Genomic DNA, 14766 nt, shown 5'->3' with positions numbered 1-14766 from the left:
TCAAATGAAGGTCAAGAAGGACGTACCTTCATCAATTAATATATGAAATAGGAATACGAAAAGATAAAGATGGTAACTGCATCTCATTAATTAATTCATATTTGCATTCCATGAATCACATATGAATATTAACAGTATTAATATTACATTGGTACCTTCGGCTTGCTCGAAGGCGTGAATGCGAGAGAGTGATTACAATCCAGCTTGAACAGTACGGTGGTACTGTTCATCTATTTATAGGCACGGGGCACAGCCCGGGTAAAATTACATATATATCCTTGACGCCCATCCATTTTTATAATACAAAACATCAGGGACTAAGTAGTCTTTGTCCCTTTTCGGTCATCATCATGCTCGGCCTTCATCATTACATCAAAGCCGAAGCCCCTTGATTATAGCTTCGTCATTCATTCTTATTACCTTTGGGCTTCATCTTCACCTTGCTATATAAACGAAACTTTCATCCCGAAGCCGAAGTCTCCTGTAACAATCCATGTCATACTAAAAACATATGGTCAGTTACGTTTTTGATGACCTTCGGAGGTAGAAGCCCCCCCAACAGTGTAACACTCGGGCTTTAAGGTACAAAGTCGGGTGCATCTCATACATGCGCCAAAGAAGACAACATATATAATAACAGAGTGTATAGAGATAAATGTCACAATATAATCAGAGTATTTATTACATAGCGGAAGTCTTACAAAATAAAAGATAATTATAGATCGAACTAAAGACCATCCTTGGCGCCAAAAGTCAACTAGGAGACGCCACCTAGATCGAATCAAACTCCTCGATATGTGGCTCCTCTTGAACCACCTGATCTTCTCCTATGGGGAGGTGTGAGACAGCAAGGGTGAGCTCACACATGTTCATCGCTCAACAAGTTGTGGGGAATAATGTGGCATGAACTCACCAAAGGTGGGAGTTCACGTGATGTGTAAAGTTGAGCAACAATAAGGGTTTAAGCTGAGCATTGCTTTTAATAAGTTGGTCAAATTTTTATTTGCAGTTACTAAATGTAAGTAAATACCAAACCATAATAAAAATAATAGAATAAAATTAATACATAATTTCGTGCAATGCAAATGACAAATTGAATTTAAGTTCCATAAATTAATCATGCGAGAGTCCTGAGCTGCTCATGATCGTGAGCTCGGCTAGTATACCAGTTTTACACTCTGCAGACGTTGTACCATGTACCCACAAGTCGTGTATCCCATGTCGCCAGGGTTTGCAAGGCCCCTAGACACTACCGAGGTGAATGGCTAGGGATCCACTATGAGGCCTTTACAAAGTTCCACTAGCTTCCGAAAACCCGCTACAGTTTATGGGAAGAGCACTTGCAAGAATCCCCCGTCTGACCGCCATCGCAGCAAAATCAACCCGCTACAGCGAGCATAGCTTGTGTTACATGATCAATACATTTCAATATCTTCATGTCATACTTCTTTAAGAATCCTCATTTAATCTATCCTTCTCCATTTTGATCTACTCTTTCATCATGAGGAGATCAAAAGAGAGAGGGAATCGTGCTAATTTCATTGGGTCGCCCTGTTTCGGTTTTTTCACAGAAATCTTAAATCGTGACCAACTAAAAGTAACTGCCCGATCTTATAGTCAATCCACTTTTATCCAAAATGAGATATTTGTCGATTTTAAAAATTACCCCACTATATGGATTTCCTTTGTTCAAATGGAGAAGAACAGGTGTCCTGGACCCCAGAGTTTTAGGACTATAACGAGTTTTAGCATTGCGATCTACTATACGTTTATAGAGGGTCTACCGGCGCATTAATTTAGTATCGTGGTTATGTAATAAATACTTTGTTTCGTTATCATTAATGCATTGTATTTTGATATAATCTACTATATAACACCAATATAAATCGTATTCTCGATCCGATTACATATACAGTGGACATTTGGTTTTATCCTTGAAACTGAGGGAGACACATAAAACATAGACTAAAACGCATCCTTTAGTCTTAATGTTCAATCAAAACCAAAACGTGAGCTTCAGTCTCCCACCAATCAGAATTAAAAGCCTCTCTGAACTTAAAAGCCTCTCTGAACTTGACTGTGTATCTGACAATACGGGCGGGACTAATCTTGTGAGCCTCGGATCCAATACTAGTCGAGAATAAAAGCTCAAAACTAAAGATTAGTTCAGTGGTATTTAAAAATCGAGCTATCCGATGCCGTAGATCGCTCCTCGCCGTCGCCGTCGAGCTTTATCCACGATCGTCGCGTCGATATCCTTATCTAATGCCGCCTTGCCATTGGTAATGAACCTTGGTCATTCACACCGAAGAAGAGCTGTCGCTGACTGTACTCAGCATCATTGCAGACGTCGTGCGCCATCACCCATGAAAGACCGGCAGCCGCCCATTCAACACCAGCAGCTGTGCCTTCTGCTCGACCCGAGTACCGCTGCCTTGCTGCCGTCTGTCAGCAGCTGTAGCTTCTTGCCGTCGCAGCCATCGTACAGAGACCTTTTTTTTGCCAGTAACGAATCAAGCCAGCAAGCACCACACGCGCCTGATAAGCCACGGTGCTTGCACAATCAGCATGTCCGTCTTTTTCAGTAATCAAAATAATGCTCATGCCTTATTTTGCGTCCGCGCTCCTGAGTGCCGTAGCCAAAAGTTTACTCCGGCCGCCCCGCCGCCATCGTTTTGGTGACGTGTGCCGACCGTCAAGATGTGCCAAGCAGTTGGACGCCCTCCGTTGATGTCGCCATCGAGTCCCCGGCCAAGGCCGGCCCTTCCCTGGTCAGCAGCCGAGTTGGGCTCAGCTGCCGGACGACCATAACGTTCGGGTCGGTTGTAGGTGGTCTTCCCGCACAAAAATAATCTTGATAGTTTTCACTGGTAGAGGCCAACAAAAATAAGTCTATGTCAAGAAAAATAGCTAATTTTTATTGATATATTTTATTGTACTCTAAATCTTCCAAATTAATAGACGTAAATTAACTAATATTCATCAACAGTCGATGAGAATTATCAATTTTTATCGCCTTTAACAGAAAATCCAACAGAAATTATCTTTTTTTTATTTTCTTCGTCTATGGTTCACTAACAAAAAATTAGTTTGGGCAGCTGTACGTGAATTCTTTATATCCATCAACGATATCGGAGATATTAAAACCTCACCCGTTTTGCTGCGCCGACCGCATTCGGCGGCTTCCCCGCCATCCATCAGGCGACACGTGACAGTCGCTTGGATCCGAAATTTCTCTAAATTTTAGCTCTGACCGGCTAGCCGCATCCGTCTACCATCGAACACTCTCTCCCCCACGCCATCCTTATCTCCTCTCCTTCCTGTACCTTTCTCCCTCCCACGCCACCGCTTCCCCTCGCGGCTTGCGGTCGTCGCTGGCATTCCCTGCTCCAAGCCTTCCAGGCTCCACGATGGGCCATCGTGATGTTCAAGTAAGCTCTCAGCTCTAAAACCCCCATCTTTCTCCCCCGTCCTCTTGTCCCAATCTAAGAAGCAAAAAACCTAGGGGGGAAATCTGGTCCAAAAATTCCATAGATTCGAGCGATGGGGTGGGCAACATGGTTCCTAGCGGCGGTGTGCTTCTTTGCTGCGAGCCAACTCTTCGTCTCTGATGCTCTTGATTCCCCCTTCGGCGTAGGCTCCGTCACCTCCGCCAAGCTGGCTCATGTCCTCTCCTTTGCCACTTTCTGGGGCGCCGCCCTCTAGCCAACCTTCATTAGCGCCATCATAATGTTCAGGTAAGCTCCCAGCTCTAAAAACTCCATCTTTTCCCCCATCATGTTGCCCCAACCTAAGAACCAAAAATCCTAAGGAGGGGGAAATCTGGTCCAAAAATTCTATGGATTCATTGAGCAGAAGCGCTACTTCATTCTGTGGTGACGTTGAATCTTTTTATTTGTAGGAACCTATTGAGGCACATTCGACAACCTGTAGAGCAAGCTGTTCCTAGCTGACTTCACGCTTGCAGGAGATTTGGCATTCAAGAGTAATTCAGTTCTGGAAGCATATGAAGTCTGAGATACAGAAGGATTCCTTTCGAAACATTTATGGATATGAGTGCTAACCTTGACAGATTTGCAGCATCTTTGAAGAAAAAGGATGGTTGGGTTATGAATATATTCCCTTTTACAGAATAAGGAAGCTAAATATTATATATGATCATGGTTTAATGGGGACTGCCCATGATTGGTAAGATTCTCCTGGCAATCACAAAACTAGGCTAACCTCGACACATGGTAAGCACCAATTGCAAAACTGCATTTTTACAAAGTTGTTTTGTAGCACTAAATTTTCTGTACCTTTTCATCTCAGAGCTACTATTAATTTCATAACAATCCCATTGTGCTCTCATGTTGCAGAACTATTCTCCTGGCAATTTGTATAACGAACTATGTTTTTTTTCATCATTCTATGTCTCAAGCTCCACTTTGTAATGTGTAGGTTTGTGAAATGGGATGATGACATAAGTTTAGGTTTTGATACAAATTCTTTAAGAGGTCTATTTTCTGATTTAAAATGACAATGGACGTAGTTTACATAATTCAAAATATAGTTGTGATACAGAAGAGCAAACGAACATTGTATTTTTGTGAAATAAGTTTCCAAATGTGTTGGCCATATTTTTTACATTATAGAATAGTTCTGTAAAAAATACTCGCTTGTTTTCACCTAATGCCTTTTTGTGGTTCTACTTTTTTTTTCTTTTGCACACTGATCAGTTTATTTATGTAGTTTAATTCACAGAATTCCTATATATCTTCCCAAGTGAATCTTGGGCTTGGAGTTCAAGGATCAAGTATTACCTCATCTACAACACCATAATTTTGAGTCCCCAGTTCTGCAGAAATATAAATGATGGCTTATTTAATTACTTTCAGATGGCAAAAGAAATTGCATTGCTTGAGGTATTTTATCACATATAGTTGTTTTTCGTGCATTGAGAATTTACACCTATATGTGCAGATGATATATGGGCATATAAATGTGAAGAACAACAAATTTTGGCTGAAGATGTTGGTGTCGAATCTTTTATGACAACAGGAGAAAATAAACAAGCAAGTGAAGATGACCCAAAGATTCTATATTCGGTATATCAAGCCTTTGCACTGTATAGAAAAAAATTGTACATGCCCTCCGACTTTTTTTGCACATGCCTGCTCATGAAATCGGTTTAGGTTGTGTGCTCAGTTTGTTTTTTTCTAAACACGTCAGGTCAGATGTTTGAGTTTGGCTAATTAGAAAATCAAACAAACATGCAAGGCTGAAGTTACCAAGCAGTTATAGAATTAGTTCGATTGTTACTTTGTTAGGAATTCTACTCGAATTCTTTTTGAAATTTGGGAGTAGGGGTAATTATAGTTACAATTTTGCGACAGTCTGACTTGTCCTTAAAATAGCCTAAAGTTTCTCAGTTCAGTCAATAATGCTTATAAGGTGTATATTATTGAAAGGAAAGTGTGTGAGAAACTATAAATACATAAACCATCAAGGCACACGTTCATGGGTTTTTTTTCTTGAAGAACTTTACAAAATATTTGTAATTTCAGGATTTTGTTTGCTGTTGAAATTTGGAAAATATGATATATATATATATATATATATATATATATATATATATATATATATATATATATATATATATATATATATATATATATATATATATATAAAGATGTTATGGTCTTTAAAAAACATTAGTGGGAATTTGGCGAAGCATTTATGTCCCAAAAAAGTAATGTGGGGTTGCTAACACGTTATTTTATTAGTTTAGCTTTTGGGTATCTTTCTCGCTCTACAAGGTATCAAGCCTTTTCTTCTTAATTATCATTAAACTATATAAATATATGATGGTTGTTATCCCTATGGTCCAAACAAACTGCTTGGACTCACTGTCACATACTCTTTTGAGTGAAAATTCCAAGTGATCTCAGCATAGTGAATGTTTCGCTTACCTAGAACATATATAAATCTGTTTTGGACCTGTGTGAACAACTTTGCAATTTAGTTACCATGCCCTTTTCATTATTCTGACTTCTAAGTATAAGGGTATAAAAATTCAGCATTTTCAGCTTATCTGGATGCACCTTATTTTGGTCTTTGTAAGGATTTTTTGTGCTTTTCTCTTGGTAGTTGGTATTGTCCTTCTGGGCTACTCTTTTTGCTACTGAGGTGCAAAGTGAATCCAAGTGGAAGCAATTAGGGGAGTTAGCTATGTCAAATGGAAAGGTACAGCTATCGGGTCTATCATTTATCTTGCATGCACAATGCCACAGTCTGCATTGTCATATGTTGATGTCCAGTTATTTTTTATAAAAGATGTTTGTTTTCAATGAACTAACAAATATAGTTTCAATGTTCCATTATTATTTTCGAATAAAGAGATATTTTGTTTTCGTTAGTTATTACATGACACTGTAGACGTCATGTTTATTGTATCAACCCGCTTTTACATTTTGTGGGTCATTGTGTCGAGGAGCAGAATTTTTTGGGGGAGGGAAAAAGCTACCCTAGCAGGGTCTGGCCGGTTTCCTTTTCAGTTGGGGGGGTCTTCAGGCTCGGAGATAAATAGGTTTGATCAAAGCACTCCAGTCCATTATTCATATTCGTTCACACAAGATTAATAGGTTGACCGTTTTTTTTGTTAATTCCTTGATGTTTATTTTATTTTAGCAGTTTACATATTTGGTTTGCTGCTTAGTCATTTGAAGGTAATGTTTCAAGCATATGGCATATTTCTAAGTTCTGGCCTTGTTTATTATATTATTAGTGCCCTTGTTTATTATTGTTTCTTACTGGTTTGGGATGAATCTGTGCTTTCTCAGGTTAGGAAACTGGAGGCGTACATCATCAGTTATTGGTACAAGAAAGGGCACAGACCAATAGAGCATCCTTTGCTCCCAGATGCAAGAAGAATAGTGAAGTTTGACCTATATGATGACTCAGTTTCAACCAGAATATAATGTAATGATGTATCTTGCACCTGCTCATCAGAGAGTGAGATCTGTTGTTTGTAGCTTAGTAGAAGATTACAAGGGAGAAACATATGATGTGTAGAGATTTGCTGTCTCTCTCTTTCACTCTCGTAGAATGCAATTTTTCAGGGAAACTTAAATTTATATCCTTTTCTAGCCCGTGGATATCCCATCTGTGCCCCATAAATTGATAGTATTGTCTGTCGATGAGCTCAGATGCTTCCCTCGCCCCTTGTTTAGTTCTTCTTTAGTTAGAAAGCTTGCATATCAGTTAAAAATAAGATGATGGACCGTAGACAGTGTAGCTTCTGGCCGTTAATGATCCATATCCGAACTTTAACTCAGTAAGCGGTGAAAGACATGCATGTTTTTTTACTTTTTATTTATAATCTTTAGAGTAAAAAACTAATATTTATCGTTTTACTGGATTTTCATACATCATCCCCTAATTATGGTACCCTTATTATCGTGTCGTGATGACTCGATTAAGTGATGGATACATGGATTGCTTACGCACCAGTAAAGAATAATCCTGAAGATGTAGCTAAAGTACAATTCCAAGTTAGCTGAAGATGTAGATAAACTAACTCACTCGGAGATGATTTCCTTATTTTACTTGGTTAGATTTTTACCATTATCATGAGACACTTATGCTAAGGGCACTGGATTCGAATTGATAGGCCTGTTAATTGCTAGGTATTTAGGTTAGACCTTTTCCTATAGGAAAGGTCGTATAGTTCCCCCATATTTGTATGCACATGTAATGGTTATGTTACAGTGCTTTTGTTACTTTAAAGCACTTGTCTCTTTTTTCACAGTTTTGTTTCCTTGTGGTGTTTATATATTCATAAGATTTGATTTGCCTTCTTGCAAGTTCCAGAGGGAAACCCTTATCATATTGCAACATCCGGAGAGATGGCAATTTACAGGGCGAACAATCTTATTTTGAGAAAGGTGATTCCATTTGGATATGTAGTGAGAACAAGTAAAATGGCGACCATGTATAATTGATTGATTCTAGCATCATTGAGTTATTTCTAGCGTTTCCTTAGAGGAACCACTCATGAACATTTTCTGCCATGAGCTTCAAATGATGCTCCTTAATTCAACAACTTATCATATCCAGCAAACTTGTAGGAAACCTTTGGTATGATCGCCTAACAACTAACAACTAGCATGTAATTGTTCCTTTTCCCAGTTTGGGCTACTTTGTTGACCTATTACCAATGTTGTGAATTTTGTCAGGGAATTGTTTTAGTGCTCTGATGATGGTCTAAATGTTTGTTCGATTTGAGACTATGTATATGTTTGGGCGCACGTCCAGGCTTTATGCGAGCAACCACTTTTAGACGTCATGACTATTCACCCAGTAGAGCGCCCGTACGGGCGCATCATTTTCTAGTTATATATATATGGGGAGCTCTTACTGACCACCTCACCTACTGGACCGTACCAGCGCGCGCCTCTACACCTCACGTTAGGCTGTCATATGTGTCCATCCGCTCATGCACTAGGTCAACCTCCTTCACGTGTGTGAGTTAAACTCCTAGTCCAACAACCAACCTCTCGTGTGCGACACAAGTCGTAAATTGTGGTTTTGTTTTTTGTGCGAATAGTGTAAATAGTCCATAGAAATAGCGTAAATAGTTCACAGAGCTAGCATAAAAACCCCGTCGAGCCATTAGACCACGTGCACATACATAGTGCATGCATGCATGCAGATCCTATTTTTATGGTAGATCCGATAATTATGACAAATGGTGTGAGTTTCATTGCATGTACGTAAATTTTGGATCACATTTTCGTTTCTATTGCATGCACACAAAAATTGGATGGTTCCATAAATATAGGATCATTCCAATAACCATACAACTAGGATCGTTAGAACCAGTTTATAATATTTGTTGTTACTAATTATGTTACATGGTGTAGATGTTTATGCAATTCAGTACGCTGCGTAAAAATCTGTTGTGCATAAATTTATGATGACATGAATGTGAGATAAATAGAAATTGATTGACATGTATGGAAACAATAAAATCTTATTTTAAATGTTGCATTTACTACATAAATATAGGATCGTTGTAACAGCCATGCAGCTAGGCTCGTTACAACCTGTTTATGATATATACTTATACTAATTATGCTACACAGTCTTAGTATTTATGCAATATGAAACGCTACACGTGGTACACTAGTAAACGCATATCTAGATTCGAGCATAAAACCCCTCAGTTATGTGCGTAAATACTGAGTCATGTGAGAGAGGTTGATAAATCTGGTGTGTTGTATTCACGATCCTATTTTTATGGTAGATCCAAAATTATGGGAGTCGAATGCATGCGGTTTCTATTTTTTCATAGATAAAAAATTATGGCAGATCGTAGGAGTTTCCATTGCATGCGCGTAAATTTTAAATGATATTTTTCATTTCCACTGCACGCATGCAAAAAAATAGGATGTCATGATTCACGCGGAGCATAAATTCTTATTGAAAGTTGCACCGTGTAGCATAATTGAAAAAAAACCTAATATCGGTTCAATTAATAGCCCCGCGGGAATTAGAGACTATTTTATTGCAGATGTAAAAATCATATTCATCATCATAAAAATCATCACCTGAATGCATAAATAGTGTAAATAGAAGGCATAAAACATAATCATTGATGGCATAAACATTGATCGGATAGTTCATCGCCAGAGGACGATCTCGAGGCCCCTAGATCAAAGGATGCCGCCGAAGCCACCGGATCGGAGGAGTTGGTCATTGAAGGACGCCAGAGCCACCCACGCCTCGCGTGGCCACCATCGCTGGAGACGACCGCGCTTCGCGCGACCGTCAGAGCAACCCGTGTCTCCCGTGGCCACACTGTCGCTACCGAAGCCTATTGCACAACGGTTGTCGCCACCGGGCCTAGGATGCGTCGTCGTCCCTCGTCCGCTTCAAGAGCTCCATCGCTGCTTGCCTACCCGCCTTAGGAGTGTCGCCGCCGCCGGTCGTCCGCCTCGGGGCAGCACCGCCGCTGGCCCTCAGGATCGCTACCTCTCGCACGCTTGAGGGAAGCGTCGCTGCCGCTAAAACCTAATCCCTGGCGGCTTCGGGGTGCTTTTATAGCCGCTCGAACCTGGTTCGGTTGAACTGGATGTCACTGTTAGATCAGAGCTTCCTCTAGTTATTGAAAGCTTAGAGTTTGTAATATATATATATATATATATATATATATATATATATATATATATATATATATCTACTACTCTATAAGGACGCAACGAAGGCGTCCACCACGGCTCCACCCGACATCGCAGCAATCCCCCGCTCTCCTCTCCCTGCGCCGAGGCCGCAATCCCCGTCGCCCTGGTTCACCTCGCCCCCAGATCTTGTCCACGGCCGTAATCCCTGCCGCCCCGCTCTCCTCGCCCCTAGATCGCGCGCCTCCACTATCGCTGATATACCATGCTGCAGCAGCAGCAGCAGGCGAGCAAGAGCCTCGCGTCCGCCTGGCGCGGCGGCGTGCTGGAGCAGAGGAGCGTGAGGGACCTCATGTCCGGCGGCGCGGACGAGGAGACGAGGAGATCATGGTCCTGCGCGCGGCTGTGGCTGCTTGTTGTTTGCGCCCTCACCTCTCTCTCGGTTGGTGTCGTAGTCTCCAAGTCCACCGGGTTCTCCAACCACCCCCACAGAGGATTCGAGACCGTACATGCTCGAGGTTCGTTGCGTCTGCTCAACTCAATGCTTCGCTCCTCTTCTCTTCTGTTCAACGCACGCGAGCTGTTCGCTCAAACGTCCCTATCCTTGTGGTTCCGGTTACTGGCTGCTGCAGGGGGCATTCACCCACCAGGACTTCGCTGGGCACAAGGGCACCATCAGGACAGGGGACGTGCAGTGGATGACGGCGGGGCGAGGCATCGTGCACTCGGAGATGCCGGCGGGGGACGACGTGCACAAGGGCCTGCAACTCTGGATCAACCTCTCCTCTAAATACAAGATGATCGAGCCGCAGTACCAAGAGCTGGAGCGCAAGGACATCAGCCGCGGGGAGAGCGAGAACGGCGGCGTGGAGGCCCTCGGTGTGGCGACCCCCGTGTACACGCACCCCCACCATGTATGTGGACTTCACCATGCGCCCCGGGTCTCGCCTGCACCAGCCCGTCCCGGAGGGCTGGAATGCCTTCGTCTACGTCGTTGACGGCGAGGGCGGGAGACGGCCACGGCGCACTACTGCCTCGTCCTCGGCCCCGGCGACGGCGTCAACGTGTGGAACAGGTCCACCAGGCCGCTGAGGTTCATCCTCGTTGCCGGTCAGCCGCTCGGCGTGCCCATGGTGCAGCACATGCCCTTCGTCATGAACTCGCACGTCGAGATTCAAAAGGCCATGGAAGACTACTATTATGGCAAGAACGACTTCGAGAGGGCCGGACAGTGGAGCTCCTCCGCCTGATCGGCGAGGCGGGGAGCCGATGGCACCAAATCTCCCGTGCCGCGGGATCCATGGCGCCGCCCTCGCCCAACACCCCCGGCCTGTCTCCGCTCTCGCGATGCCCCAGCCTCAAACCGTGCCGCGATGGCTGCTCATCACGCCCACCGCTCCCCCCACCGCAGTTCACACCCGTGCCCCGGCTCTCCCGCCTCATTGCGCGTCCGTGCCCCCATCTACTGCTCGTTGCCCACGCCCTGGCCTTCCCCTCACCACGTCGGCCCGGATCTGCACGCCCGCCTGCCCCTGCCCATGATGCTACTCTCTTGCCCAGCCCCCGCGCCGTTCGCCTCAATCCACACGGTGATAATGTGCCCCCGCCTCAATCCTGCGAGGCTGTGATCCACTTGCACCTGCGAGGCCTACACTGCAACACGCTCTGCCCTTCCCCCTCAGGTCGAGGCGACGACCGACGGGCCCGGCGAGCAGGTGGGGATCTGGAACCTCAAGGGCACGGGTACCGGAACCACTTCCTGGATCTGGCGCGGCGGGGGGCAGTCGCGGAGGCCTTCTTTCACAGCGAGATCCACCGACGGCTGGCCGTCACTATCGCACTCATCGAGCTTAGCCGCATGGGGTACTTCACCCGGCTCCCCGGGTTCGGTCGCCGCCTCATCCCAGACTCTTACCTGAGCTTCTCCGCGCTCCCAGCAGGTCTATTCCATTCCTCCCTCGGATTACACGCTGGCGAGTTGTGCCTGGGTTTTTGTTTGGGAATCTAATAACCTGTAGTTACCTTCGTGCATATGACCTTGGCGATTTCTTCTCAGAAACGAACCTTTCTTTTTCTAGCCGGGGATCAGTCATCAAATTTCAGCATCTATTGTCATGCAGGTTTGATATTTGCCAGTGAAAAAATCTTGCATATTTTTTAGTTAATTCTTAATTATATTTTCCAGTGAATAACAATTTATAATTATTTGATTATGTTATATAAACAACATCCTAGGATTAGAGGATATTGTTGTGTTTATTTCTGTCAGGTTTCATTCTACTGCTATATGATTATTTGATTTTGTGACAATAACGAAGTACAAGGCGTCAAACACTATCAGTTGTCTTCCCAGATAACTGATCCATGAATAGATAAAAGATTGATGTCACCCATTTCAGTAGCATGGTTGTGTAACCATTTTGCCTATGTACAACAGAGAGTTGTGTCCTTGTAGTGTATAGCATAATGTGTTTGTTCATGTGCAGTAAACATTTCTTCTTTGTCTCTATCATCAGGAAGCAATGTTGAGGCGGCTAAGCGATGCTACAATGGAACAATCCAATAACAGTGATTCGTCTATTGACGAGAGGTCCATCCAGCCTTGAAAGAATATGAACCCCCTACCTCAATAAAGGCAAAGACCACAACTCCAAAAATTACATTTTCACTGTCCTAAATGGACTGATGGCAGCATTCCTTTGGATGTACTTTCTGATAAACTCACAAAAATAAGCAAGGTAAGCAATTGTAGTTTTACTTTATTGGCTCCCAGTCTTCATTTAGTGATGCTGACTTTACCAGAGTTTCTAATACAATTTCTACCAAGTTTCAGGAAGCTTTTGAACGAAGAGATTTCGTAGCAACTGTTGTAGCTAGCGCCCTGCAAGAGGCGTTGATCTCTGTATCTGTGATCAGGAACATATATAAATTGATGTTGCGATTATTAATCCGATATTAACAAGATTTTTTCTAAAGGCATCACAAACTTGCTATGTTTTGTTCTGAATGAGTGAATATCATGTGCAGTTTTAAAGTTACCATCTATCTTCATCTCATTTTCTTTCCAATTCTAGGTCTGGGATGCAACTGTTGCAGATCCAAAATTGCATTATCCTTTTGAGCTCAACTTGTCATCTATGATATGTATTGTAACTGATCATGTTTTTACTACTTCATGATTCAGATCGCTGCTAGCTGAAAGGGAAATGTGCCCTTGGGCCATTTCTAAGTATTTTGGTGATTGAGTGCAAACACAAGGGCCTAAATGTGAATTTATGTACATGGATGAACAAGGTGAAAATCATGAAGTAAAGGTATGTTTCTAAGCCTTAGTACATTGGTTTTAAGTACTAATATATTTGTCTAAGTGTTAGAAACAGAAAGAAGAAGAATAGAGAAAAGGAGAAGGGACTTGGCTGTGTGCTGCCAAGACCCAGCTCGGTCTGGAGCACCGGACTGTCCGGTGTGCACCGGACAGTGTCCGGTGCGCCAGGCTGGCGCGACTCGAACTGGCCGCTCTCGGGAAATTGGCCGGCGGCGTACGGCTAAAATTCACCGGACTGTCCGGTGTGCACCGGACTGTCCGGTGAGCCAACGGTCGGCCAGGGCCAACGGTCGGCCGCGCAATCCGCGCGGGACACGTGGCCGAGCCAACGGTCGGAAGACGGCACCGAACTGTCCGGTGTGCACCGGACATGTCCGGTGCGCCAACAGCGCCAGATCTGCCAACGGTCTGCAACGGTCGTCTTCGCCGTTTAAGGAAACAAATCGGGCACCGGACAGTGTCCGGTGTGCACCGGACTGTCCGGTGCCCCCGACGACAGAAGGCAAGGATGGCCTTCCGGATTTGCTCTCAACGGCTCCTAGCTGCCTTGGGGCTATAAAAGGAGCCCCTAGGCGCATGGAGGAGAAATACAAGCAACCTTTGAGCATTCTTGATCATCCACACTAAGTCTCTGCGCATTCGTTTGTGTTTCTAAGTGATTCGAGCTCCGTTCTAAGTGAGAACTCTGAGATAGTCTTGTGAGCTCGATTCTTGGCCGTGTGTGTGCGCTTTTGCTGTGGATTTGTGTGTGTTGCTTCCCTCCCTTACTCTGTGTTTCATTTGTGATCATATACTTGTAAGGGCAAGAGACTCCAATTTGTGGAGATTCCTTGCAAACGGGATAGTGAAAGGAAAACAAAACACCGTGGTATTCAAGTGGGTCTTTGGACCGCTTGAGAGGGGTTGATTGCAACCCTCGTCCGTTGGGACGCCACAACGTGGAGTAGGCAAGCGTTGGTCTTGGCCGAACCACGGGATAAAACCACTGTGTCACTCTGTGCCTGATTCTCTTGTGGTACTGTGTTTTGTTGAGACTGTTGAGACTTCACCTTAGCCACTTGGCAATAATCGTGCTAACACTTAACAAGTTTTTGTGGCTTAAGTTTGAAGTTTTTACAGGATCACCTATTCACCCCCCCCTCTAGGTGCTCTCAATTGGTATCAGAGCCGTTCTCTTCACAAAGGGACTAACCGCCCGAAGAGATGGATCCTAAGGGGAAGGGTATAGTGATCAACGACAAAGAGAAGGAATCCTTCGTCAACGAGCCGAAGGACGATAAG

At 43.8% G+C, this 14766-nt stretch overlaps 1 long non-coding RNA gene and 1 pseudogene across 5 annotated transcripts; both read left to right on the top strand.

Moving 5' to 3' along the window:
• The first annotated feature begins 3273 nt into the window (after positions 1-3273).
• Positions 3274-7136, top strand: LOC103638483 (uncharacterized). 5 transcript variants are annotated; one of them, XR_558827.2, is made up of 4 exons: positions 3292-3431; positions 3638-3737; positions 3902-5087; positions 6130-7136. It is a non-coding gene; the product is annotated as an uncharacterized lncRNA (long non-coding RNA). The 5 variants fall into 5 exon arrangements; XR_002265247.2 differs by lacking the exon at positions 3292-3431 and having other exon boundaries at positions 3484-3737; positions 6130-6225; positions 6479-7136; XR_002265248.2 differs by lacking the exon at positions 3292-3431 and having other exon boundaries at positions 3484-3737; positions 6130-6707; positions 6822-7136.
• Positions 10440-11405, top strand: LOC103639992 (pirin-like protein pseudogene; annotated as a pseudogene).

This window comes from Zea mays, chromosome 9 (assembly GCF_902167145.1).
Source record: "Zea mays cultivar B73 chromosome 9, Zm-B73-REFERENCE-NAM-5.0, whole genome shotgun sequence".
Taxonomy (NCBI): domain Eukaryota; kingdom Viridiplantae; phylum Streptophyta; class Magnoliopsida; order Poales; family Poaceae; genus Zea; species Zea mays.
This window is presented reverse-complemented; position numbering and strand designations above follow the sequence as displayed.